Genomic DNA, 16,675 nt, shown 5'->3' with positions numbered 1-16,675 from the left:
ATTAAATTCATTATTTTCCTCAATTCTACAAACAATACCCCATAATGACAACGTGAAAGAAGTTTGTTTGAAATCTTTGCAAATTTATTAAAAAAAAAAAACAAAAAAAAAATCACATGTACATAAGTATTCACAGCCTTTGCTCAATACTTTGTTGAAGCACCTTTGGAACCAATTACAGCCTCAAGTCTTTTTGAGTATGATGCTACAAGTTTGGCACACCTATTTTTGGGCAGTTTCTCCCATTCTTCTTTGCAGGACCTCTCAAGCTCCATCAGGTTGGACGGGGAGCGTCGGTGCACAGCCATTTTCAGATCTCTCCAGAGATGTTCAATCGGGTTCAAGTCTGGGCTCTGGCTGGGCCACTCAAGGACATTCACAGAGTTGTCCCGGAGCCACTCCTTTGTTATCTTGGCTGTGTGCTTAGGGTCATTGTCCTGTTGGAAGATGAACCTTCGCCCCAGTCTGAGGTCCAGAGCACTCTGGAGCAGGTTTTCATCAAGGATGTCTCTGTACATTGCTGCATTCATCTTTCCCTCGATCCTGACTAGTCTCCCAGTTCCTGCCGCTGAAAAACATCCCCACAGCATGATGCTGCCACCACCATGCTTCACTGTAGGGATGGTATTGTCCAGGTGATGAGCGGTGCCTGGTTTCCTCCAGGCATGACGCTTGCCATTCAGGCCAAAGAGTTCAATCTTTGTTTCTCATGGTCTGAGAGTCCTTCAGGTGCCTTTTGGCAAACTCCAGGCGGGCTGTCATGTGGCTTTTACTGAGGAGTGGCTTCCGTCTGGCCACTCTACCATACAGGCCTGATTGGTGGAGTGCTGCAGAGATGGTTGTTCTTCTGGAAGGTAGAAACATCTCAAGGATGATCAGTGGAAACAGGATGCACCTGAGCTCAATTTTGAGTGTCATGGCAAAGGCTGTGAATACTTATGTACATGTGATTTTTTTCATTTTTAATAAATTTGCAAAGATTTCAAACAAACTTCTTTCACGTTGTCATTATGGGGTATTGTTTGTAGAATTTTGAGGAAAATAATGAATTTAATCCACTTTGGAATAAGGCTGTAACATAACAAAATGTGGAAAAAGTGAAGCGCTGTGAATACTTTCCAGATGCACTGTATTAAATTCTAAAGCATTATACATACTACTAGGATTTGTTATACTGCTTTTAAAATTGTATTAACATTGTAAATCATTTTATTACAGTTTTTTGTCAAAACTACATTACAGTAATAATAATTAATAAACAATTAGCGTTGAGAATAATGATCAACAAATAAATAAATATTCAGTTAAAAATCCATGTACACTGGAAATGCAGGAAATTGATTTAAAATGAAGGACCAGTATAATTAAAAGTATAATAAAGAGAAATTGCATAGTAATATTTCATTGTACAATGTCCATGTGTTATGTACTGTATGTTTGGATTAATGCAAGAATAAATCTCTTAATTGATTAAATGCAGAAAATGTATATGTACGAGTCACTGATGTTGTTATAAACATATTGTGTATTACCAGTGGTATCAAATACGTACATTCCAGTCCCACACTTTGATTTGAAAGGATTTTGACTCAAGATTTTGGCCCCAAGTCTGATCTCATTGATCACGTTTGTACATTTGGAAAGACACTAAAATGTACAATATGGACATTTGAAAGCATCTAAAATGTAAAAAAAAAAAATTTTTTTCGGATTTACAGCTTTAGAAATGTAAGATATTGAAGAGTCCATTACAAATATATTTGAATACACGAATCGATTATAAATGTATTTGTACATTTTTACTGTTTTATAGATATTTTAGATCCTCGTACAACAACCTTTAAACATAACCACTTTTCAACAATATAAAAATGTAGATTAATGTACAGCAATAATTGTTTTTACAATTTATACATTTTTATATATTTTACAGCTGCTAATCCAACACCTACACCTAACTATAACCATTTATTAAGCAAATAAAACACAACAGATACATTCAATCACAATTCTTTTTTCAGAAGAACTGGCAAAATTCAGTACAAAAGTAAATCAAAGTATTCAAGCTCAATACCTCTCTTTTGTCTTTTTAAAGGAATTTGAGCAATACCTTACATTGGTTGAATTGTCTAAGCACAAAAAAGCTGTGCAACTCTTCCAATTTTTCATTTATTGTAATTCTCTAAAGTGGATCTTTTTTAAGTTTAAATGTTTTATATTAAAATTCCCCCGTTTTTAAATTAAATTTTTGGTGTATTCTGTTTTACGTTGTATTGTTTGAGCGTTAATAATAATAATAAAACAAAACAAAAAAACAGATATCTACATCGCAGAATACGGCAGTCGCAAACGGTCATGTGACACTTGAGGGCCAATGTGCATGCAGCATCACTGCTGTAAAACCGGTGGTAGTCATGCTTCTTGAGGCCGCAATTTTCTAATTTTGAAAACGAAACTAATGCAGGTTGACGGCTACTGCTGATAGAGATGGAAATCATTGAATGAAAATCTTGAATTTGGGTCTGTTCTTCACTGAAAGCAATCTGAAGATTTGGATTATAGCTAACACATTTTTGGATTAGTTTGATTATTGTTTTATGGTGCTTTCTGTGGTTTATTATGTTTTGTAGCATAATCTGAAAACTAATTTTGTGTCCCCTAGCAAACAAAAATAAAATACAATTCTTAATAAACGATTAAATGATTACAGAGTTTTTATTCATTTTAACATTTTAAAGTGATATAATTGTTTAAAACGTCGTATAGGGCAGCAGAAATCACACAGAACTGAAAGAAACCATTAAAATGTCCTAATATAATGTCAACTGCGTTAAATATGATAGTATTTAACTAATCTCATTGATTATAAATGAAATGCAATTAACTGATTAATTCTATGAATTAAGCCATTCAAACAGTACACGTAAACATTTGTACTTTTCTACAGGTGTTAATACGTAAAATGATGATGACGTTTAGATGTTGTCATTACGTCAGTATTGTATGTTTCAGTGACTGTGCAAGCATAAGAGAATGTGCGTTTGCAAGAACCAAACATTACGTAAGAATAAATAGGAATTCTCATGAGATCACATTGGCTTTAGTCATGAACAGATTATTTCCTGTCATGTCACAACATTGACTTGGAAATTTCAAAACTCAAAGCTGCTTTTGGTTCTGAAATTTACACATTACAGGTGTGTAAAAATGACAGAGCAAAAAAAAAATCTGAATTACCAAAAACAAATTTCTCGGTAGCTTTTGAAATTGACTTTAGAAACTAACTAACTTTAATGCACAAACTTTGTAAAGCTACCTGTGTAATTAAAAAACGTATTTTAATGTCTTAAAACTCAAAAACCTGTTACCTGAAATTGTTCAACTCTAAATTTAGCAGAAGATTTTTTTATGTTTGTTGACATGATGGATCATTGAGCCTGTACCAGAGCATGTGAGCGAAGCGGGGCGATGTGACGCTCAAATCCCACTCCGACATTAAATGTCTCTGTAGTATACTTGGTTCCAAACATGTACACAGGGGGTAGCTACAGTGCCCCGAGCAACTGCCCCTTTGCCCACATGGGCTGAGGTGCCCCTCTGGGTGAAATATAGACTATAGGCTGACATTTATTGAATTATCAAATGATTAGTAATGTACACATCTGAAATTATGTGATTGTATTGTTGTGTTTTTGTTTATAAAATCACGCTGTATATTTTGGACTGGTTTACAACGGCTGTTAGATAGTTGGGTCAACCAGACCTTCTTTATCATTTGTAATCAGTCAAATATTTCTCTGTTAGCACATATGTCATTGAACATCTTCAAATAATGCCTTAAAAATTCAGTTCTAAATTACCTTTATTTACTTTAAACAAGTCATCAAACATGCCTCTAAAAGTGATAAAACATATGTGCGTTGGCACAGAAACTAAACTGGACCTGAGTGATACAACCGACCCAGAAAACTACAATCTTTTCAACTTTAAAGTTTGTTTGAGTCCTTTATGGCAATAATGAAAACATGGACTGATACCAGGAAAAAAACTGCACGTAAAGGTGAAATTCATAATTGTTTCCACGGAATGATTATACTGTACATTTGATACATTAATAGGCTGCTGATTTAATGCTATCAGACTTTGGGCCTGTAAATTAAAATGAGCAATTTCTCATCCTAGTTTTGTGTTCAGTTTTAAAGGGTGTATTAAGTTATCCAGAAAAGAGCAGTGAATGTTTTCTCTTTTTCAGTGTTGTTGCTTTATTAATATTCCCTACAATTCAAAAAGGTGCTGGGTTGTTTCTGTAAACACATTGTTGGATTGATTATGCTGGGTCATCATTTTGGGTTGTTTGGGGTACTGTAAACACACTGTTGGGTTGCTTATGCTGGGTCAAATGGGTTGTAAGGGGTTCATTCGCAGCTGAACAGCTGGTTGGGTTACTTTGACCCTGCTGCTGGTTTATTCATTTTCCCTCCCAATTAACGAACTTTCTGGATCTTTCTCTTGTGGTCAGACTTGAGGTTCACACAACACAACATATTTGTAGTTGTGGTAATAGCATGATTTTAAGATCATTTCAGTGTAACAGTACAATCTTGGATCATGGGGGGTTATTCTGTGACATTTATTAACTAGCTAACTAGCAATTTTTACTAAATGCTAGCTAGCTAGCTAGCCTTAACAATCCCATGCAAGCCTATGTGTTCCTCTTTTGTAAGTTGCTTTGGATAAAAGCATCTGCCAAATAAATAAATGTAAATCGCTAATATCCACCCTACATCTGCAGCCTTTATGAATTTTGCAATTTAATGTGTGGCGGTCTCCTGGCTTTATTCACCTGATAGTTTTATACAGATCAATAATGTCTGAACAAACTGTATATCCATTAATGTTGCTGAATTAAGATAGGGGAATGCCAACAATTTGTAGTGAAGGTTACCCTGTAAAAAAAAAACTGTAAAACATCTTAATCTGAAATTTAATTCTAGGTGTGTGACTGAGGTTGCGGCTGGCATTGATGGACAGTTTTGTAAGAGACAAGTTAAATGAATGGCAGCTCGACAACCTGGTAGATACCTTTAAAGGTAAGTTAATTTTTATTGAGACATAATGTTGAGATGTTACTATTAAATAAAACTGACTGTTTATCTAGCTACATCTATGATGCAATATGAACTGTGTTGTAGCCACATGTTTAGGGGATTTAACACATTTAAAAGAGTAAGCCTTATCAGTGTTTGATACCGTTAAACCTTCCCCAATTTTCAAATTGCCTAGGTAATTAAAATAATAATTTCATAGGGAGCTGGAGCATTGTATTCATTGGGTTGGTGTTATGTGAATGTATGTACCGTATGCTGCCACAAGGTGGCCACACATGACTGTGACCCACAGTGCTAAATGCTCTACCTTTTTTATTTTTTTACATTTAGATCATCACAAAACTTCGTGCAGTTATAGTTCACATGTTTGGCAGTATTTTTACTCCAAGATGCTGACTTAATGAAGCTCTAAGATATTATATTTTAGAATAAATTATTTGATAAAAATTACAATTTCTGCCTAATTATTTTTGGTGCTTTATCAACAGTGTTTACCTTCATAATCTCTAAACTTGACCAACCCGTTTTCTTGAAATTTAAAAGGTTTACTTTTAGTTGGTACCAAGTATTTGACTCAATATGATTAATAAGCCTTTAGTTTTGGGTATGTACTTAAGGCAGACATTTTTCAAAAACTGCTTCAAGGCATAAGTCGTTAACCTTCCATTTGCCATGTTGAATTGCCCTAGATTACTCACACCATTGTCTTTTTGAATTTCAGACCAGGAAGTAGATGATGAGAGTTTCCTTCTATTAGATGACTCTGTCATCGCCTGCCTCATTCCCAAAATAGGACAGCGTTTCAAATTCCAGAAACATCATAAGGAACTTGAGTAAAATGCAGTTGTAGGTTTTTTTTTTAAGTAGGTAAGTTTCTGTTTCTCCGCCAGACACTTCTGTGTTTCAGACCTGGCCTATGATGTATTTTTGATGCCACTGACCATGTGGCTAATGGCAGGGTAGATACAGTGCATCCGTAAAGTATTCACAGCACTTCACTTTTTCCACATTTTGTTATGTGACAGCCTTATTCCAAAATGGATTAAATTCATTATTTTCTTCAAAATTCTACAAACAATACCCCATAATGACAACGTGAAAGAAGTTTGTTTGAAATCTTTGCAAATTTATTAAAAATAAAAAATGAAAAAAATCACATGTACATAAGTATTCACAGCCTTTGCCATGACACTCAAAATTGAGCTCAGGTGCATCCTGTTTCCACTGATCATCCATGAGATGTTTCTACAACTTGATTGGAGTCCACCTGTGGTAAATTCAGTTGATTAGACATGATTTGGAAAGGCACACACCTGTCTATATAAGGTCCCACAGTCAACAGTGCATGTCAGAGCACAAACCAAGCCATGAAGTCCAAGGAATTGTCTGTAGACCTCCGAGACAGGATTGTATCGAGGCTCAGATCTGGGGAAGTGTACAGAAAAATTTCTGCAGCATTGAAGGTCCCAGTGAGCACAGTGGCCTCCATCATCCGTAAATGGAAGAAGTTTGGAACCACCAGGACTGTTCCTAGAGCTGGCCGCCTGGCCAAACTGAGTGATCGGGGGAGAAGGGCCTTAGTCAGGGAGGTGACCAAGAACCCGATGGTCACTCTGACAGAGCTCCAGCATTTCTCTGTGGAGAGAGAAGAACCTTCCAGAAGAACAACCATCTTTCCAGACGGAAACCACTCCTCAGTAAAAGGCACATGACAGCCCGCCTGGAGTTTGCCAAAAGGCACCTGAAGGACTCTCAGACCATGAGAAACAAAGATCGAACTCTTTGGCCTGAATGGCAAGCGTCATGTCTGGAGGAAACCAGGCACCGCTCATCACCTGGCCAATACCATCTCTACAGTAAAGCATGGTGGTGGCAGCATCATGCTGTGGGGATGTTTTTCAGCGGCAGGAACTGGGAGACTAGTCAGGATCGAGGGAAACATTAATGCAGCAATGTACAGAGTCATCCTTGATGAAAACCTGCTCCAGAGCGCTCTGGACCTCAGACTGGGGCGAAGGTTCATCTTCCAACAGGACAACAACCCTAAGCACACAGCCAAGATAACAAAGGAGTGGCTCTGGGACAACTCTGTGAATGTCCTTGAGTGGCCCAGCCAGAGCCCAGACTTGAGCCTGATTGAACATCTCTGGAGAGATCTGAAAATGGCTGTGCTCCCCATCCAACCTGATGGAGCTTGAGAGGTCCTGCAAAGAAGAATGGGAGAAACTGCCCAAAAATAGGTGTGCCAAGCTTGTAGCATCATACTCAAAAAGACTTGAGGCTGTAACTGGTGCCAAAGGTGCTTCAACAAAGTATTGAGCAAAGGCTGTAAATACTTATGTACATGTGATTTTATTTTTTTCGTTTTTTTTTTTTTAATAAAAAATTGGACTGGGACGATGATGGCAGTCAGCTTGCTCTTTTCCCCTGATTATGGCACGTTGTAGATGGACATGTGTTTGGTCCCAAACAGCCTCACTTTGTCGAAACCAGTCGTTCACAGCAGAACCTTCGGATGGTTCACCAGACCATGGAAATAGAGGAGGTTGGAACTCCAAAACACACTGAAAGGGCGTGAATTTAGTGGAGGGTTTGAGGATCAAGTTCTGCGCATACTCTGCCCAGGGAAGAAAGCGGCTCCAGTCGGTTTGATTCTGTTGACATTTAGGGAGTTCTTGATTTAGACGTTCCGTCTGGCCATTAGACTGGGGGTGGTTACCTGAAGTGAGACTTATATTGACATTAAGTAATCAAAAGAAGGCTGTCCAAACCCTTGATGTAAACTGAGGACCCCGGTCAGAGACAATGTCTTCAGGAAGACCATAGTAACAGAACACATAATGGAAGAGGTGTTCTGTGGTTTCGAAGGCTGATGGAAGCTTAGACAGGGGTATAGTCGACATGCCTTAGAGAAATGATCAATGACAGTTAATATAGTGGTGTTACCTTGAGAGGCTGGTAGATCGGTGATAAAATCAATGGCGATGTGGGACCATGGTTGTCGTGGTTTGGGTAAAGGTTGTAGCAGCCCTGCCGGAAGTTGTCTGGGTTTTTTTGCTGTGGCGCAGGTGTGACAAGCGTTCACGAATGTACTGGTGTCTGCCTGTAACGTTTCCCACCAGAACCGATTTCTTAACAAACGTACTGTGGAAGTAATACCAGGATGGCCAGAGCTTTTGGAGGAGTGTACCCAGTGGATTACATTTTCTCGTAGATTTGGTGGCACAAACGTTCGGTTGGGCGGGCATTCTGGAGGAGGCGGATCTTGTGCGTGGGCCCGGGAGATTTCGGACATGATGTCCCACTGGACCAGAGCTAGAATCAGTGTGGATGAAATGATGGGTTCTGGAGAGGTATTCTGAGGAGTGGAGTCATATTGACGGGATAGCGAGTCGGCCTTGATGTTCTTTGATCCTGGAAGATAAGTGATTGAAAAGGTAAATCGAGTGAAAAACAGTGCCCATCTGGCCTGTCTGGGGTTTAGTCTTTTGGCTGAGCGCGAGTATTCCAAGTTGCAATGATCCGTTATTACTAGAAATAGATGTCTGGCCCCCTCCAACCAGTGTCGGCATTCTTCAAAGGCTGCTTTCATAGCCAACAGTTCACGATTGCCCACATCATAATTCTGTTCAGCAGAGGAAAGTTTAAGAGAGTAGTAAGCACATGGCAAAAGTTTAGGAGGATTACCTTGGCGTTGACAGAGGATAGCACCAATACCGGTGTTTGATGCAGCTACTTCTACCACAAAAGATGTGTTGGGATTAGGATGATGCAGAATTGGAGCAGAGGTGAAGCGATTCTTCAATTAATTGAAGGCTTGAATGGCATCAGTAGACCAGCGAAGCTTGGTGTTTCCTCCTTTTACCATGGCAGTGAGTGGAGCGGTGACAGTGCTTAAGTTTCTGATAAATCTTCTGTAAAAGTTAGCAAATCCTAAGAATCGTTGGAGTTCCTTTAATGTAGTGGGTTGAGGCCAGTTTAGTACCGCCCGTACCTTGCCCTCGTCCATAGACTCCCCTTCTGGACTGATAATATAACCAAGGAAGGAGATTGAAGCTTGGTGGAATTCACATTTCTCAGCTTTGGCATACAGTTGGTGTTCTATGAGATGCTTCAAGACTGCCTGGACCTGCTTGATGTGTTCCTCCAGGGTGTCTGAATAAATCAAGATATCATCAATATATACAATTAAGCACAAATTTAACAAGTCTCTGAATATGTCTTTTATGAAGGATTGGAACACAGATGGACTATTGGACAGGCCGAATGGCATAACGAGATATTCATAGTGCCTGCTGCTGGTGGAAAAGGCTGTTTTCCATTCATCCCCCTCTCAAATGTGAATGAGGTTGTAAGCGCAGTGTAGATCGAGCTTGGTGTAAAACTTAGCAGATCTCAGTTGTTCCAAAGCTGAGGGGACCAGGGGTAATGGATATCTGAATTTGACCATTATGTCATTTAGACCACGAAAATCAATACAAGGACGAAGGCCCCCATTCTTCTTACCCACAAAGAAGAAGCCTACTGCTGCCGGAGAAGTGGATGGATGGATGAAACCCTTGGCCAGTTCTTCTTCATTGTACGCTTTCATTGCTTTAGCCTCAGTTTCTGACAAGGGAAAGATTCTGCCTCTAGGTGGAGAAGTATCAGGTAACAGATCAATGGCGCAGTCACTAGAGCGATGCAGCGGTAGTTGCGAGGCTTTGGTTTTACTAAAGGCTTCAATCAGATCAGCATACTCAGAAGGTACATGTGGTGCTATGTTGGACTGATTAGTCACTTAAGTGGTTCTTACAGGTATAGGGGTGATAGGTTTTAGACTTGGATGAGCAGCTAGGGTCCCATCGCATGATCTGCTTCTCACGCCATGAAATTTGTGGGTTATTGTCCTGCAGCCAGGGTAAACCGAGAATGACTGAGTTGTGAGGAGAGTGGATGACAAAGAGGCGAATAGTTTCAGTGTGTAAAACTCCAACTTGCAGAATGAGATCAGTAGTGGTGTACAGTACCTGGCCGGTCTCCAGGGGACGCCCATCTAGTGCTGCCACTGCCAAAGGAGAGTTGCAAGGAATTAGTGGTATCTTATGCTGTCGGGCTAGATCTTCGTCAATAAAGTTGCCCGCTGCCCCTGATTCTACCAAGGCTTTGGTGGTGATGACATCAGATAGAAATGTTAATTTTACTGGCACTTCAAAACAAGCAGTAGTTTGGATGGAGGAAATCAACAAACTCACCCTGCGACTGTGTGTTTGAGAGGGTCGTGTCGGGCAGTCAGCTCTCAAATGTCCCACTTGGCCACAATATAGACAGAGATGATTATTGATGTGGCGTTCACGCTCCTTTGTGGAGAGATGTGTTCGACTGACTTGCGTGGGTTCAGCGTCATCACTGGGTTGATTCATTTGACCGAGGGGGCTGGTAAAATGGTTAGGTCTCCTGGAGCGAATGAGATTGTCGATACGAATAGCGAGGTCAATGAATTGGTCCAGGGTTCTGCCTTCATCATGGCAGGCCAGCTCTGATTGCACATCTGTGTTTAATCCTTGACGAAACAGCAGTTTTAATGTGTCTTCCACCCAAACAGTTTATGCAGTGAGAGTGCGAAAAGCCAGAGCGAATTCAGCTGCGGTATTACTTCCCTGACGAAGTGCAAGCAGCTATTCCCCAGCAATCCTTCCTCCCTCAGAATGTTTGAAAACCTCTCTTAGTCGCTGAATAAAGTCATTGAAAGTGGTGCGGTTTAACCCTCGATTGGCCCATACAGCTGTTGCCCACTCCAGCGCCTTTCCCGTGAGTAGGGAACACACAAGAGAGATCTTACTATCATCAGTCGGGTATAACAAAGATTGTTGAGCCAGGAACACAGAGCATTGCATGAGAAAGCACTTACATTTGGTTGGGGTACCGTCAAATTTTCCTGGGAAGGCTAAACGTGGATTAGCAGTCACTGTGCAGTGAGGCATTATGATAGGTACCTGACTCGCTTGAGGCACTGCAGAAATGGATTCAGGTGCAGGCTGATGGAGACACTGAATGGATTTCACCAACTCCTCCGTTAACGAGGCGAGTCAACTAAGTTGATGTTGGTGAGACGGCAGTAGGTTTGCTTGGACAGAGAGTTTGTTGGATAGATGCATGAGGACCACTGGATTGATAAATGTCGAAGTCTTCTGTAACAGTGACTCAGGTTGAGTGGGATCCATGTGCAGTTTATTTAATACAGCAAGTTCAGAGTACAGACAAGCATGGGTTGAATAACCAGGGCAATCAACAATATCAGAGGCAGAGCAGTAATGTGGTGAAACAGGCAGAGGATCGGGGCAGGCAGCAAACATCAATAGAAATAGTCCAGGCAAATACAATGGTAGGCAGGCTGCAAACATACGTAAAGAGGTAATCCAAGGCAGAGTCATACATGGGTAGAACAACACAGGAAATAATAACACTCAGAAATGTAGCCGGGGCAAACAAGACTTCACAATGAGTGAACAAACACACAGGGCTTAAATAGTCTGATTGATGTGGAACAGATATGCAGTAATCAGTCCAGGTATGTGGGTACTTGGGAAATGTAGTCCAATGTTAATACTCAGGCGAGGGAGACCTCCGGTGGCCGATTGAGGAACCTTCACCGGCGTTCGTGACAGTATGCAATATAAAGGACTGTGGTTATTTATATAATAATTATTATATTAGTAGATAGCATGTGCCCCCTTTGTTTTTCCTGGATATTTTTAAAGCATTATAAAGTGAATCTGGACTTTATATGCGTCAAACGATCATGTCTTGTGCATGCATTCTTTATATGTACGGCAAAGTTTAACCATGGATTTAACAAATAAAAAATATTTGTCCTGCATAAAGTGAGATTTTGTCCAATATATATATATATACATTAGATGAAATCATGTTTAATGATCCTAAAACAAATAAAAATTATTTAATTCACAAATGAAACTGCCTTCGTTTAAGAAACATTTTTTTTTTCTAATGTACAATCATTTATGGCTTTTTTTCTTGTTATCTGCAACCACTAATCTAAAGTCATTTTTTTTTTTACGTTTCACTTATCATTAAGGTGTGGATATGGCTTTGGGAAACTGACCAGCAGTTATGTGCCACTTTATCCCAAAGCAGAAATCGAAAGCAACAGTCGGTCGACTGAGTGAGATAATTCCGCTATGAAATTTTCTCTGTGAGAGCAGAAATCTTTACCAATCAAATGCTCAGTCGTACAGTGGAGGCATGAAAGCAGAATCCTCGTGCTCTCTGGCAATGTGAAACTTACGATTCCAAAAGGAATATTTGCCAATTCTCACGGTCTCTCCACACTCTCCTCGTTCTTAACTTTGATTTATACTTTGCATTTATTTAGGCTATACGGTTTGCAACTTCACTAAAACAATGTTAGAGCTCCATAACCTCAGGCCTATTCCTTCCTTTCGCAGATTCCCAAACCAGCATATCACAAAGCGCATTCTGGGTTGAGCGAGCGACACTGAGCGGCCTGAGCGAGCGGAATCTTCAAAAAGGCGCTCTCTGCTCAGGTGAAATTATCACCGCTCCACTTCGCTCACATGCTCTGCCCTGTACACACTTGAATAAAGATCATTTTTAAGGAAGGACTTAAGTCATGATAACCAAAATAAGTACTTTGTTGTTTGAAGTTTTCAATGAAATATAATATATAAGGAGTAAAAAGTACGATTGCTTTCCTTGGCAATGTAATTGAGTACAAGTAGCCTGTTCTCAATAGTACTCAATTAAAGTATAATTAACTCTTAAGTAATAAAGCACTTTACACCACAGGTTTGCAAACACTGTTTCACTGATTAACTCGTTCTCGCAATAAATTCATTCCAGATTATTTCCAAACCCAGGCTTTCCAGTGAAGCAGTGCGTGTCAAACCTGAGATGGGCAGAAATACTCTTTACAAGAGCAGTTTCCTCCTTGGTATTCATCTAAAAAACCTGGAACCTGGAACATCAGCCATTGTATAAACTTTCCATGTAAATGGCAAGTATTTTAGTAATAAAAAAATGACCTTTCTTATCCTCTTTAGAAATATCTTGGTATTCCTTGAGTTTTTTTTTTTTAATCCCCTTTTCTCCCAATTTGTAATGCCCAATTCTCAATACTTAGTAGGTCCTTGTGGTGGCACGGTTACTCACCTCAATCCGGGTGGCGGAGGACAAGTCTTAGTTGCCTCCGCTTCTGAGACAGTCAATCCGCGCATCTTATAACATGGCTTGCTGTACATGACACCGTGGAGACTCACAGCATGTGGAGACTCATGCTATTCTCTGCGATCAACACACAACTTACCATGCACCCCATTGAGAGCGAGAACCCCTAATCGCGACCACGAGGAGGTTACCCCATTTGACTCTACCCTCCTTAGCAACCGGGACAATTTGTTTGCTTAGGAGACCTGGCTGGAGTCACTCAGCACACCCTGGATTCGAACTCGTGACTCCAGAGTTGGTAGTCAGCATCAATACTTGCTGAGCTACCCAGACCCCCTGTGAATCACTTCTGAAACTCGTATTGTAAGGCAAATACTCAGATGTCAACACTGAAAGTTCATGTTTATTTTATGGAAGGGCTTCAGAGTAGCAACAGCACTGGATTTCCTGGATTAATGACCTGGATTTCTGCATTTAAAACCTACAATTTGTCTGACTCAAGTCTTTAGAAACTCTTCTAACCCTATACAGTGTTATGAGCTTCAAAAACTCTGTTTTACACCATAACTGTTACTGGATCATGTATTTTTTCATGGCTTGTACTTTTACACCGTTACTGTACTTAAGGACATTTTTCAAGTACCTGTAAGTTTTCAGAGTATTTTAACCAACACAAAATATGTATCGTTTTAAAGCTTAGAAGCTCTACTTTACAATGCATGTAGCCATTATGCCCAAAACTGAACAAGTGCTTTGAAATTTTCAGAAAAATCAGAAGTGTTCCATTTTGATAATTCATTAATTATTTTGCACTGTACATTTATTGTAATCAGTAAAAACATAAAACTCATCAAATAGCCATGTGTCATATGTTGTTGGAAAGCTCTCAAAGAGTAGAGAACAACCAGCCTCTTTGTTTTACTCACAGACAAAAATTTAGCAAGTAATATGTATATGTATATCTAAGTATATGTCTTTTATTTATGTTTGTGCTGCTAATATGCCAAGTTTTCGCTTATAACTTCATGAAAAATAAACGGAACATAAAATATCACTTACCACTACTTGATTATCTTTCAAACAAGCCCACACACAAGGTAATCGGATGCATGAATCATTAGATAATCCACATGAGGCACAATGTTACATATGGCCACCAGGAGATGGTGCTAAATACATGACACAGACTCAATGATGACTCATATGGCACAGAATGAAACTCATTCTTTAAAATCTCTTTAATAAAATCATGTATGCATGCTATGAAAACCTTTAGTTATTGTTGTGTTTGCATGTGTAATTAGTTCTTATGTACAATTATTATGTTTTATTTGTTTGGAGATGTTTTTTGGACACTATAATAAATATTTTTTGTAATGCTATAACTTTTGATTGCTTTGTCGTATCAACAGAAATTGTTTCTTAAATACAGTTGACACGATTGGGAACAAAACAAAAACAGTTTTTCAGAGCCACCTTATTTACACCCAAAGATATATAATGTCAAATATAAATATAAATATAAATATAAATATAAATATATATATATAAAAAGTGAATTTTTGGCTCCAATTATTTTTGTGATTTTTCAGCAGTTTCTCAGTCTGAGAGTCTCAGAATTTATCAATTTATATCAAGTTTTTTTTTAAAGATGATAACAAACAATTGACCCTCCTTGTTTTTTTGTCGAGTTTAAAAATACCTTCAGAGATTAAATGGTAAACCTATACAATTCCACAAAAAAAAAAAAAAAAATGATAATCCTAATAGATCAGTACTTTTACTTTTAATACCCAAGTACATTCAAAAGTAAGAACTTTTGTACTTTTACTCAAGTAGAATTTCCAAGGGGTACTTACACTTTTACTTTTACTCGGGTACAGTATTTACATACTTTGCCCACCAGTATTATAACTACACCTGATTTTTGTAATGTAAAATGTTGCTAATTTGTCTTATCAAGACTGTCTTCTGACCTCATTATAAATAGATCTAATTTTAGGAAACTTTTATGCAGATGTCCGTTTAAAAATCCAGTTAAAAAGTGTTAACATACTTTTTTCCTCTAATTGTTTCGTAACTATGACTGTTTATCCACGCCTTATGAAAGTGTTTGCATGAGAAAGGATGCTATATTTTGTTGAATTTCTTTATATGTGATGAGGAAATGGGATTAGAGAAATTCATTATCCCTATACTAAACAAAAGGTGTCATTATCACTAATGGGACGTGGGGCGAGTCAGAGGAGTGACCTGTGTGTCACCCTTGAAATCACCACACCCTCTGCTATGTGCATCATAGATTTGATTTTCAGGTTATGATGAACATTTGTGAGAGTGAGGTTGTGCAGTCTCAAGTGATTCCCATTACCATTTTACCCATTTATTTTTATTGAATTGTAATATCTCTGTGAAGCACTTTGTGATTTATATCTGCGAAAGGTGCTATATAAATAAACTTTACTTACCATGCTTTGTAAATGGTGACTAATCATAGTCTCACTAATTATGCTCTTATACGAAAATAGAAATATTAATAACAAAAATACACCACTTTAAGACTTCATCAGTCATATAAATGTAACTATTACATGTATGAACATTGCACTTACAAAAAAGTACCATGGAACTACCGTAATATTCTCTAAGTAAACATTGGAGTGTCATAATTCAGTAACAAAGTAACAGTCAAAGGACTTTATTTGCATGGAACACAAAAGATGACGTTTAGCAGAACGTTCAAGCAGCTGTTTTCCATACACTGAACATGGAAAGTGATTCACTGTCATTGTATGGAAAAGAGCAGCATGGACATACAATGATAATGATATTTGAAGTTTGACATGATGGTGAGTAAATGATGACAGAATTTGTCATTATAAAGTCATGATTAGTAAAAAAAACAATCTTGACTTCTGTTTTTATTCTACATTTGGATTACCAAACTGCATACCAAGAAAGTGAATAATATAATATGATATGTGATGTGATATTTGATATATGATATGATTAAAAAAAAAAAAAAAAAAAAATTAAATGCATGCAGTAAGCATAGTATACCTTAAGATTTTAATTGGGTTTTCTGCAGGCAAAATGTAAAATCTGATATATTAAATCTGAATAGTAAGAATATTACAATCAAAATGTTTTAGCCTATTTGTAATATTTATGCATTTCATTAATGCATAATAAATTCAGTAATCTTTATCAAAATAAAATTATAAAAAATTAAATATTCAATCAAACATATTTTAGCCTATTCTGTAAAATGTATGCATTTTAATTTAATAACAAATTTCACCAAATTGAATTTATCAAAATAAAATGAATAAAACTTAAATATATTCAAGCTTTTATTAATTAAATTAATTTAAAGATGG

This window comes from Myxocyprinus asiaticus, chromosome 9 (genome assembly GCF_019703515.2).
Source record: "Myxocyprinus asiaticus isolate MX2 ecotype Aquarium Trade chromosome 9, UBuf_Myxa_2, whole genome shotgun sequence".
NCBI lineage: Eukaryota > Metazoa > Chordata > Actinopteri > Cypriniformes > Catostomidae > Myxocyprinus > Myxocyprinus asiaticus.
The sequence above is the reverse complement of the archived record's forward strand: the minus strand, read 5'-3'. Positions refer to the sequence as shown.